The sequence below is a fragment of the Rattus rattus genome, chromosome 12 (assembly GCF_011064425.1).
Source record: "Rattus rattus isolate New Zealand chromosome 12, Rrattus_CSIRO_v1, whole genome shotgun sequence".
Lineage (NCBI taxonomy): Eukaryota > Metazoa > Chordata > Mammalia > Rodentia > Muridae > Rattus > Rattus rattus.
In genome coordinates this window covers 25724203-25736702 of record NC_046165.1, presented here as the reverse complement: position 1 = coordinate 25736702, position 12500 = coordinate 25724203, and positions in this window count along the sequence as shown.

Genomic DNA, 12500 nt, shown 5'->3' with positions numbered 1-12500 from the left:
GTGGGGGCTGGAGAGATGGCTCAGTGGTTAAGAGCACTGACTGCTCTTCCAGAGGTCATTAGTTCAAATCCCAGCAACCACATGGTGGCTCACAACCATCTGTAACGAGATCCGATGCACTCCTCTGGTGTGTCTGAAGACAGTGAAGACAGTGGTGTGTACTCGCCATATATAAAATGAATAAATAAAATCTTTTAAAAAAAATAGAAACGTGGTTTCTGCCTTATGAAATAGATAAGTCAATTGAAGAAATGACACTACTGAAAAAGTTTTCAAGTTGTAGAGCATAACCCCGCTGTACTCACATCATTGGAGGACAAGTTAAATGAATGGAAAATGAATATACTAATTCAGAGAAGTAAAATATTGCTTAGGCTAGACGGAACCTGGAGGATTGCATAAAGCAATCGGGACTTGAATGGTGGATATAATTCACACAGGCAGAGAGGAGCACTGTCCAGGCCAACAAGATGGGTTTAAGTAAAAGCACAGTATCAGAAAAGCTCAAGGCTGACAGGGCTCGCAGGAATTCAGTACCAATGAAATGAACAATTAGGGCTGTGGGGGAAAAGTGCAGTGGTGGTCAATGGAAGTCCTACACTCTCCCAACACGCCATGTGGCTTCCAGGAGCTCTGTAGTCAGTCACTGAAGCCTTCTGGTGGCAAATGACAGGTTGAAAGAGTGTTTTATGATCAGCTTGTCAGACACATGAATGATGTGGTGGCGGTGAGAGAAGCTGGATGTCGATGGCATAATTAAAATTAAAAGGATTCTGTAATAGAAGAAATAGGAGACATGGTAAGAAGCTCAAAAAGAATGGAGAATCAGGGAAGGAGTGGTATCAGGTGACATTTTGAAGGAAGAATTGGTGGATGTTGGCAACGGGTACGATCTGGGACACAAGAAAAGTCTGTGAGACACTTTAAACATGAATGTGAATAAAAGCTACTGAGACGGTACCTTACATCTGTTAGTCATAAAACAATTCATTTGCAAAACAGATTCATACTGGAAACAAAGACCTAGAAGCTCTTGTCGCAAACGTTATTTCTTTGGAAACATTGTTTCTTTGGTGCAAGATGTTTTTCGACAACCAACTTAAGAGTGCGGATAAGCCTGGTGCCCTGAGGAGCCCTAGCATGGCTTGTCTTAGCTCTGCTGAAGCAGTCATCCCTCTTCCAAATACCTATATAGTGAACGGGGCAGGCCACTAAGAGAGACATGTGCAAATGTGCAAAACAAAAACAAAGTGAGAAGAGAGCAAAGAGACAAATGGAGGAAGGGATATTGACACAGGAGCAGAAGACCGGAATAGCAAGACAGCATGGCTAACGCCTCACTCTCTGCCTTGTTCTGGATCACAGAGCAGCCCCTGGTTCCCAGGGAGGTTCGCTCTGCTCGCCTGTGGCTCCGTGACATACTCCGTATCCCCAGATGCCTCCTTTTCCTCAACCTAGTTTGACCTGATGTTTTTTTCCTATGAATTGAAAATACTCAGAAAAAAACCCTTCCTAGGATTATGCCAGCACTGTGGATTAAGCTAGAAAAGAAATGAAAGGCCACTTTCAAAGGTAGTTAACAGGGAAGCAGGGTGACATTGAATGTGTTTATGCACCTAAAACACCACAGAAATAACATGGACACTGCAACGGGAGCCGGAAGTGTGGGTTTAGTTTTACGGTGGTAAAGACTGTTGTAAAAATCTCGCCTGTGTTTGTGGTGGCCGAGACAGGAAGAGGAAGCACATTTGGCAGAAATGGTCCAAGACTTTGCCAGGTTTTCGATGATGATCGTTCAACAGAGCCTAAAAAGAGGGGAAGAAGCCAAGCTCACCTCAAGCTAGTCTTTGTCCCTTGTTTGTGTCCAGTGGCAAAATGACCCTCAACCAGCAACATTCATGGTGTATGTATAAGATTCAACCCAATCTGAAGAGAACTAATCAACTCTCAAAGGAAGAAGACGCTAAAAGCCTAATATCCGAACCCCATCACTTAAGTGCATAACATGTGTAGGACAGTGTCTAGAACTTCTATTCCATTGGATTTGCCATTCAGGACCCAGCTTTAAGAATCTGTCTGGTGTTTAGCAAGGCTCTGAGAACTGCATAGAACTCAAGTAGATCAGGTGTGATCTTCATCCATCGCACCCACTCCAGGGCAAATGTGCCCTCTTAAATACGAAACTATATTGAACCCTAGCTCAGGGACAGAGCTGAAGTTTTGTAAAGTGCATCAATGAAGTTTCCCCGTTTCAGATGTAAATAGAAGCTGTTTAATCCCTAAAATAATCAAAGAGTTCATCTTGCTTCATTCTTGCAGGAATGGAACCCACTGGCAAAGCTGTATCCATGTTAATTTTCAAACTTTCAAGTCCCTTCTCAAACCACAAAGGCCAGCAAAGTGGAGGCAAACAAAAGGGGCTGTTGGGTAAGGATGGAAATGAACTAGGCCTTTTGAAGTTTCCAGGGAACTGTGTTGGGAATATTTAAGTCCCCGGTGACTTGCGAAGGTCATTCATTCACAAGTGAGATAAATTCATAGCTGTCAAATTGTCGAGATTCTCTGTGTGATCACCAGGGCTTCAAATCATTTATTTTTTTTTCCTCTAGCAAAAGTTCAATATTTTCACAGCTTCAAATTTGATCGTACTTTATAATTTGGAAATAAAGAATTGCTTCTCGTCCTCACCTGCTCACTGGAGCAGTAACAGCCTACAAGTATATTAAAGCAGGTTTTCTCTTTCATTGCATTTTCTTCCTCTGAGTAACACCAAATGTGTCTAAACTGGATGCTTCTCCCAATGAACTCGCTGCATATAATTAATAGCATTTGGTTTTACCACACAGGTTGGGGAAAACCACTGCCACTATAAATTTTAGAGTGATCAATAACTAGATCTATTTTCTGGCATAATTGGAGACGCACTTGTTCTAAAGTCGCCTCAGATAAGTTCGAATTTTTTTTCTTATTCTTCTAAGAACATTGTCTACTCAATTATGAACTTTCCCTGTTTATTTGGGAGTCACGCAGTGACCGATTCTGCGGTCCCATTTTTGTCATGGGAGTAACAACAAGAGATGTTTCCCATGACTGCTGAATGCATGCTGGTGCGTGTGCTTGCTCTGTGCACACATGTGTGGGTTCACAATTCTACACAGGCATATACGGGGGCCAGAGGAGGACCTCAAGTGTCACTTTCCACTTCACTTCTTTGAGCTGGAGTTAGAGCTAGGCTGGCAGCCAGCAAGCCCCAGACATCCTTCTGTCTGTACTCTCAGAGGACTGAGTCACAAGCGCACTCCTTCATAACCAGTTTCTTATGAGAACGCCCAGGATTCAATCTCAGTCCCTTAAGTTTGCACAGCATGTGTCCTTAACCACCAAGCCACCTCTCCAAACCCACCAAAGGCATTTTGAACCAGGTCCTTCAAAGATTATGTCAGTCGTTCGTTTGCATTCTTATTAGCATATATTAATATGCAAATTAACGGGCTTCTGGTGACATTTTCTCATATGTATATCCTGTATTCTTACCTCTCTTTTCTTGTCCTTCCTCTCCTGCTAGTTCCTTTACTCTTCCCAGGTAGTCTCCCTTTTTGAAATCTGTATTTCACTTATAGTAGAGTCTGCCTTATTTTGTTTAACATGATGGTCTCCGACTTTATCCATTTTCTTGTAAAGTACATAATTTCACCTTAAAAACTTTTAACTACTCAGTAAAACTTAAGCTAAGAGCAAAATAATGAGCTGCAGGTAAGATAACAAGGATGTGAGGAGCAATAAATCAGGTAGGGGCTACCACAGGGGACCCAGGGCAAACACTGGGCCTTTAACCTGCTTTTCACGGAAAGCGTGCTTCAGTAGCTCATGAAACAGATCAGGAGGCCCCTGCGACTAAACCAGCCAAAACTCCTAGGTTTTGAGATAATCACGCCAGTGACAAAGACGAAGGGGAACTGATAACAGAAAGAAAACCTAAATGAACCCTCTAGCCTCACTGGAACTTAGTAAGCTTAAAAGTCACCAGCACGGCCAGACCATGGTGGTGCCAAGCAACTATACCGGTTAGTCTCGATGTCAATTTGATGGGATTTAGAATCACCGCAAAAGCATTAATTATACATATAAGAACCATCCAAGATTCTGTTAATTACGGTAGAAAGAGCAGCTGTAAATGTAGGCAGTGTCACCCCACAGGCCGGGGTCCCTAACTACCTGAGAATACTAAATAAACCCAATAGCCCCAGCAGAGCACTGGCTCCTGCCCTCTGACTGCAGGCTCGTGCTGCTGTCTGCATCAGCCTGCTGCTCCCTGACAACCACACACGTTGGACTGTGCCCTTGAAATGTGAGCCAAAATAAACTTTTCCTTCCTTGACTTCATTTGTAAGTTGCTTCTGTCAAGTATATTTCGCCATAACAAATGATTCATATAACTATGACCCCAGCTTGTGGGATGCTGAGGCAAGACGATGCACACTGGCCTGTTCAAAAGAATAATCCCTCGTTTTAGATGTTATACATCACAACGAAACATTAGGCCTCCTCCAGCTACCTTGCATTCAACAATCTGTCATGGGAAAGTTTGTCCTTGTTAATGCCTGTAGATACCCGGCGGATGGTTTAACATGGGATAAAGGGCTTTGCATCTCTTGTTTATATATCCTGTGCTGTCTTAACCCTTTGTCAGACACTGTGTGTGCTATGTTATACTTATGCAAACACGCTGCTTCTTTGAGAAGTGCACTTGTCTACGACTACAATCTACTCCTGTCAGGCTCTTACTCTTTGTGTTTCTCTACCCAGTCTTGGTGCTTTCTTGCCAACTTCAGCTCCCTCCACCCCTCAGCCTTTTCATAAAGCTCCGGCCGAATCACAGAGCTGGGGTGATCACTCGCGCTGATGATGCTACCAACGGGACGGACCCCCACATTCCTGAGCTCAGCCCTGAATGTCCTTCAGCCAACATCAGACAATTATGTGAGATGCTGATGCCAGCTATGACTTAGCAGCTCCTTATCCTAAGAAGTACAAAGCCAGAATGCTCACACGTACGAAGAAAAACATCCGAGACTATGCCAGTAACTAATGAACAATCGCTAAACTTTTGTTTACCCTACCTCCCCCCATAAATAGAAAGGACCTTTAACTCCTTCAATGGGGTTGAGCCATCCAATCACCTCACTGATCACAGCCCCCCTCAACTCTCAAACCAAGGCCCCCTACTAAAACTTTTCCCACCTTACTCAACGGAAGTGGCTTAATTTTTTTTTTTATCCATTTCTGGACCTCAACATCCCAGTGTCCAGTATCAATAACACTTGGCCTAGCAATCAACAGGAATAAGTAGAGATATATTGGCCTTGTGAACCTTTACACTATTTCAGATGGAAACATGGAGTAACCTAGAGGCTGAAGCGACTAGGGTGACATTTTCTGCTAAGAAGGCAGCAGAGCCCTTGCGTGTATGGACTGAGTGTCATGAAGTCATGTCTGAAGAAGGCAGCACGCTGGGATGATATGCCTGTGTGGAATGGTTCTGAGAGACCAGCCCTTTCTGACTCTACTGAGAGATAGAGAGAGTATTACCGCTCACACAGTGTGGTCCATGACCTACCAAGCAGGTTGCCAAGTTAGAAGTGATCCTTGTAACCCTTGGGTAGTCATGGATCTCTGACAAGGTGATGTGACAGCATATGTGAAGGAATAGATGATTACTAGACTGCAAACACTGTTCAAGGAAATTGGGACTGGAGCTGGAAGGACCTAGAGCCTGGGATTAGCGGAGTAGAAAGAGAATAACTGTAGGTGTGTCTGGCTTGTGAGGTTGAAGGGGACAAATCATGAACACAGAAGGTAGGCTTCAGCAGAGTATCCATGTAGCAAACAGAAGTGAAGATTGAAATGAATGAGAAATTAAAGAGTTAGGGGACTATGCAGAACCCCTAAGAAGCCTTTCTCAGAAAGGCTTCGTATGGGAAGTTATTAAAACCGTTCTCCTGGTATGGATCTGTAGCTGGAGGAGGAAGAGATTGTAGCGAAGGAGACACATTAGAACATTATAACAGATAGAAATGATTGAGAGCAGTCGCACACTCAGCCTATGAGAGGGGAGGATGCCCAGCTTCTGGGGTAAGCTTTTACACAAAGGGCTGCAAAGCACTCTATGCCAAAGGCAGAAGCAAGGTCAAGATTAGGGCCACTTGATAAACAATGGCAGACTCTGTACGCAGGAATCCCTTCTTTGAACAGTGATAGAACTTGGAGCCGGATAAATCAACTTGATCCAGATAAATGCAGTGAGAGATTCAGTTATAAATTCAGCTCACACTCAATTCTGTCACATATATGCATATATATGATTTGGCTCCATAAAACAATTTATGCATGTTGTTTAAAAAATAAAATATGATGTTTTCGCATTTTTCTTAACAATGGCCAACTTTAGCTCAGGTCTCGCACTTCACTAATATATATGTTTTTAAGTTGTTTATAAATCTTGATATTTTAATGATCCAAGGAAAATACCATTTAAGTGATTCTACTGTGGACGGCCCTGCATGCTGATTTATTTGTGATATGACATCATATATTTTTTCAGGAGCTAGAGCTTTGCAAGCAGGGAACAAATGTCTGTAAAAGTTGTGTAAGATTTTGCTGAAGTTGCCGAACAAACCCGAGTGCAGAAGGAAAAGCAGAGAACAGGAGAGCAGTTGGAGTCCAGGTAAACTCACAGGGTGAGGAATGCCGAAACAGTGCCTTTACCTAAATGCAAGACCTAAAGGGTTACCTTTAATTTGTCATTCAGAAAATATAGGTAATTTTTTTAAAATCCAATTAGTTTTCAATTTAATAAGAATTAGATCGAGAGAACTGGATTTAATTTTAAAGATATATTTATGTGTTTGTGCTTGAAGCACTTGCCTCCCAAGCATGAGGACTGAAATTCATTTCCCCCAAAGCCATGTAAACGCATGGTTGACATAGTGGCCCACCTGTAGTTCCAACTTCAGAAGGCTGAGGCAGGGGATTCCCCAGAACAGCATAGCTAACTAGACTCAAGTTAGGGAGCCTCTAGGAATGGGTGGAAAAACTCTGCCTCAATAAATAAGAGAGAGGAGATTCCCATCCACTTCAGTCTCCACATCCACACTGATAGTACCCACTCTCATACAAACAGGCTTACGCACACATGCACGCTACATATGTCATACATACCTAAGATGATGAGAAGATAAAAACCAATTAAAAAATATGTAGTCATAAAAATGAGTAAACTGATGCACAGGACCAGGGATGTGTGCCACAATGGACACCAGGTAAGAAGCAGCCTCTGTGAAGAGACAAAATGGCCGCCAGCAGCCTCTCCAAAGCCAGGAGCCATGTCATAAACACAGAATTCATCTTCTAGAGAGGGAACTAGGAACAAAAAAAAAAAAAGAAACCTTAGGAAGAACTGGTGATCGTTACAACAAAAATTCAAAACTAATATTTTTATACCTACCTACATGTGTAGGAACTAAATGGGCTGAGTGGAAGGTGGGCCTGAGCAGTGTGCAGATTAAAAACTAGCTTAAACCTCTGGCCTGGGCAGTCGAACTTCTCAACTAAGAATCTTGGATCGGCTACAAACACGCAGCCCGGGTTTCTAGCGAAACTCGAAACAAACTTCATTAAATACCGGCCGGGATGATGGACACTAGCCAGGTCCATACCTGTGATTTCAAATGATGGCGGCTAATTTAGTCCAGTGGTCTTTTTTTCATTAATTAGTTTATTTATTCACTTTACAACCTGCCCCTCCTCCCGGTCCCCATCTCACACAACCCCTTCCCCTTCTCCTCAGAGAAGGGGGAGTCCCCCATAAGGGGTACCAATGAAGCCAGGCAGGATTCCCAGTGGAAGGATAAAGACACCCAGAAAACATTCTGCGCAAAATGTGCCCTGCCTACAAGAGTGTAGGGACAAAGATGAAGCAGAGACTGAGGGAATGGCCAAACGATGACTGTTAGGCTTGCAGACAGGAGCCTAGCATAACTGTCTCTGAGAGACTCCGCCCACCAGGTGACTGAAACAAATGCAGAGACCCATAACCAAACATTACAGAGCTCATGGAGTCTTGTGGAAGAGTTGGGGGAAGAATGGAAGGACCCGGAGGAGATAGAAACCCGGCAGGAAGACCAACAGAGTCAACTAATCTGGGCATGGGTTGGGCCTGGCCCCCACACTTGTATATATGTAGCAGATGTATAGCTTGGTCTTCATGCAGGTCCCCAACAACCAGAGTGGGGTCTATTCCAAAAGCTGTTACTTGTCTGTGGATCCTGTACGCCTAACTGGGCTGCCTTGTCTAATGCACAGCCCTGTAACTTCCACGAAACCTATTCCTTCTCTTCCAAAAGATGAGCATGAATGATATAATTCCATCGTCTTAAATGTAATGCACAGAGTGCTTAACATAGACTCATATCCACAGAAAGAATCTGGCATGTATAAGCTACTTCATTAATACCACTTATTTTTATGTTATTATATCAAAAGCAAACAAGGGGTGCATTCAACGTGAAAGGGCAGCTCAGCTGGTAGAGTATTTCCTAACATACGTGAATGCCTGGGCTCCCTTGGACTACGTAAATGAGGATCGGTAGATCACAGCAGTATTCCCACTGCTCATGAGGAAGCAGCAGGATTATTAAGTCAAGGTCATCTTCAACTACATAGCAAGCTCAAGGACAGCCTAGGGTACATGAGACCTTGCCTCAAAACACAGAACAGAAACAAACAAACAAAACCAGAAAAAGGTGTGTACACAGAAAGAGATTTAGCTACAAGATCTCTTCAAAAGGAGGTAAAAAATGGTGAACAAACCAGAGAACAGTCAACTCAGTAAAGATATCCGCACAGTTGCATCCATTAGTGTATTGTTTACAATAACCAAGTTACACAATTAACGTAGATGTCCACCACACACACACACACACACACACACACACACACACACATATATATATATATATATATGGAAGAGAGGGAGAGAGAGAGAGAGAGAGAGAGAGAGAGAGAGAGAGAGAGAGAGAGAGAGATTCAGCCATAAGGAAAAATGGCACTAAATCATTTTCAAGAAAGCAGATGGAACAAGAGAGCATCCCGTTAACTGTAAAGACACACCATCACAGAAATGTATCATGTTTTCCTCCCATATGTGGAGTCTGAGGTGGAATAGTAGAAACATAAACAGGGAACCTTTTGGAGAAGGTAAAGGACGGAGTGAATGTTATTCATGTACATTAGATGCATTATAGAAAGGCCATGATCAAGCCCCTTATTTTATGAAGCTGAATAAAATTTAAAATAGGAGGTGGTGTGAAATGCAAAGGCCATGCGTCTTCTCTGGGAAAATATTTAATAAGAAGAATCACGTCTTGGGCCGGTAGATCCAAGCGTTTACCTCCCACGAACAAAAGAGAGGTTAGTACTGTGAATATTTATTCCAGGGCTTTCAACCACAAAGTGAACTGTGATTTTAGCAAAAAGTCTTAAACAAAATACAGACATCGCTTTATGTGATTCTTTATTATGTAGCCTGAGGGAGTGATTTTAAATTGATTCTGTGAAGGAATTATTTTCAAACAGCAGATGGTTGGAGCAACACTCTCTAAGTAAATTGTATTCTTTTTAAGACAGATTTATTCTGAGCCTACTATGTGCCAGTATCTAGACTATCTATTGAGTACGGAGAAATGAAAATTATGAAAATTAGAATTGTTGCTCTTGAAACTCTGGCAGTTCAGTGGAGAAATTCATTTACAGAGGCACACTCACTTGGTTGATGGTGTTTTCTGATTTTGTTGCCGTGGTTGTGTGTGTGTGTGTGTGTGTGTGTGTGTGTGTGTGTGTGTGTGTGTGTGGTGTTTGTTTTGTTTTGTTGTTTGTTTATTTGATTTTTTTTTCCAAATAGAGCAATGGTAATAAATAACAGACCAGCTACATGTGCAAAAGAATTGGAGCGAATTGGGGACCTGAAGCTTTAGGGATCTTTTCAAAGGGGCGAAAACAGAACAGGTCTTGCAAACTGAAAGACGACCCTGTACAGATGGGAAGGTATGGGTGTCACCAGGCTCTAACTGTCAGTGTTCCTGCAACTTCTGATAAGACAGGAGGGATAGCTGGAGAGAGGACAAGAAATGCAGTAGTCCAAGGAGCTAGCATACCCCAAGAGGATTACACAGAGTTGATGCTGTGTGTGGGGGGGGGGACACTACTGTCTACAGAGCAACGAATAGACATAGACCAGAGAATGAGAGCCCTAAGAGCCTCAGTTCATTGGATGATTGATTTGGAAAACGATCAATTTGTTAGTGTTTCAGGGCTTTCCCACATTTCAAAATAGTTTTTCTTGTATCAGTTTATAAAAATTTACAGGGGGTTGTGACTTGATAATTGGCTTGCTTTCATTTTGACTTTACAAGTGGATCACACGGAGTGAGTGTTTTACATCTGCTGCCTGGGTACAACCAGGGGCTTCTCCATAAAACAGGCCCTGGCCAGGAAAACATAAGGGACCTGAGCCCAGTTTGTGTCCTGGAGAGAAGGCTGCTGAGGAATTGAAGCTGGGCCTTGTGACATTAAGAAGAACTCTGGGGGAGGAGATTATGAGGCTAAGAAAACACACCGGGGAGAAGATGGAGAAGCAGCAAGAAGCAGACAAGGCTGGAAATGGAAAGAAGGGAAATGGAGAGAGATACAGCAAGGGGTGCAAGAAAATTAGAGGTCCGGGCATCCCAGCCACGGGATGCCCAGTCTTCGCTGGGCCCTGATGGAGACAACTTGGAGGTAAGGAGAATGTTTGGCAGATTAGATATTCACAAATTTTATTTCGAGAAAACTGACCCTGGAGTAATTCTTTCTTTCCCAAATAAGCAGGTTCCAGTATAGCAAGTTGATACGAGATCTCTAGGATTGAGGATGAAAAAGGGATAGAAAATCAAAGCAATGATCTTTCTTCCTTTCTAAAGGAGAAAGCTAAAGAATAAACATTTCTATAAAGAAAAGATATCTTTGTGGCCAGGCAGTCTCATAACTATTGCTATGCAAGAAAAATTTCCAAAACCCAGTGGTTTAATAAGGGTTGACATTTATTTTACTCACAAGCCTTCGGGGTTGTCAAGAACTTGTCAGGGGCCGCTTACCGTTTCTTTGGCTGGAAGGGTTCAGAGCCTAGAGCTGAAGTGAGCTGAAGGTTCTCTCCCTTTATGAACCTGGCAACAGATGACTCTTGACTGATGGTCTCAGAACTGGTCCCTATGGTCCTCTCCATGAGAACTCTGCATGAGCTTCCCCAGCATGGTGGGTGAATTGAATCTCAAAAGAAAGACCAGGGGAAAGCCAAAGATGATTTTCTAACCAAGTGCTGACAGTCACACAATTTCACTTCTGTTATATTTAGAGGACCATACAGATTCAAGAAAAATGAATAAAGACCCCTTGTTTTAAGTCAGAATGTCACCATCAGATAGTAAGAAAAAAACAATGATTGGGACACATACATGCATGTTGAGCATTCCAAAGTTGAAAGTGAACATTCCTAAGAAATTGGTCCAAACCAGAAACTTGATTTAGCGTTGTGTCATGATACCACAAAAGAGAACTTCCAGCCTAATTTTGTGTGCTGATTATAAACAAGCCAAAAACACAATGAACAAACAAACAAACAATCTCTAAGTTACATGAAAAGGATACATATAAAAAACTGATTTTGAGTTCGATCTTACATTGAAGATATTCTGAAATACTTAAAAAGGAAAAGGAAGGTAATCCAAAAACTTTGCTTTTCAGGGAAGGGATACTGAACATGTATGTATACTTGACCATCTTTGAAAAATATGTTCTCCATCTGAACTCATGGCTTTAAAAATTAGCTCTTGAAGACTTAGCCAGAGCATGACAAATACAGAAGCAAATGCTAGCAGCAAACCATTGAACTGAGAACGAGGTCCCCATTGGAGGAGTTAGAGAAAGAACTGAAGGAGCTGAAGGGGCTGGCAACCCCATAAAAACAACAACATCACCAACCAGAGCTCCCAGGGACTAAACACACCCAAAGAGTACACATGGACAGACCCATGGCTCCAGCTGCATATGTAGCAGAGGATGGCCTTGTTGGGCATCAATGGGAGGAGAAACTCCTTGGTCCTGCACCCCACCCCCAGTGTAGGGAAATGTCAGGGCAGGAGGTGGGAAGGATTGGTTGGGTCGAGAACACCCTCATAGAAGAAGGGGAGGGGGAATGGGATGGGGCTATGGATGGGAAACTGGGAAAGGAATAACATTTGAAATATAAATAAAAAAACAAATAGAGCAGCATTCACTCATATTATAAAATAATAAATATTTTTTTAAAGTTAAAAAACTTAATTCTGGAGCAGAAATGAAATGGCCTTGTATAGGCAATGGGGTGATTTCTTTGTTAGTAAGGGTCCAGGACAAGAATACAACTGATT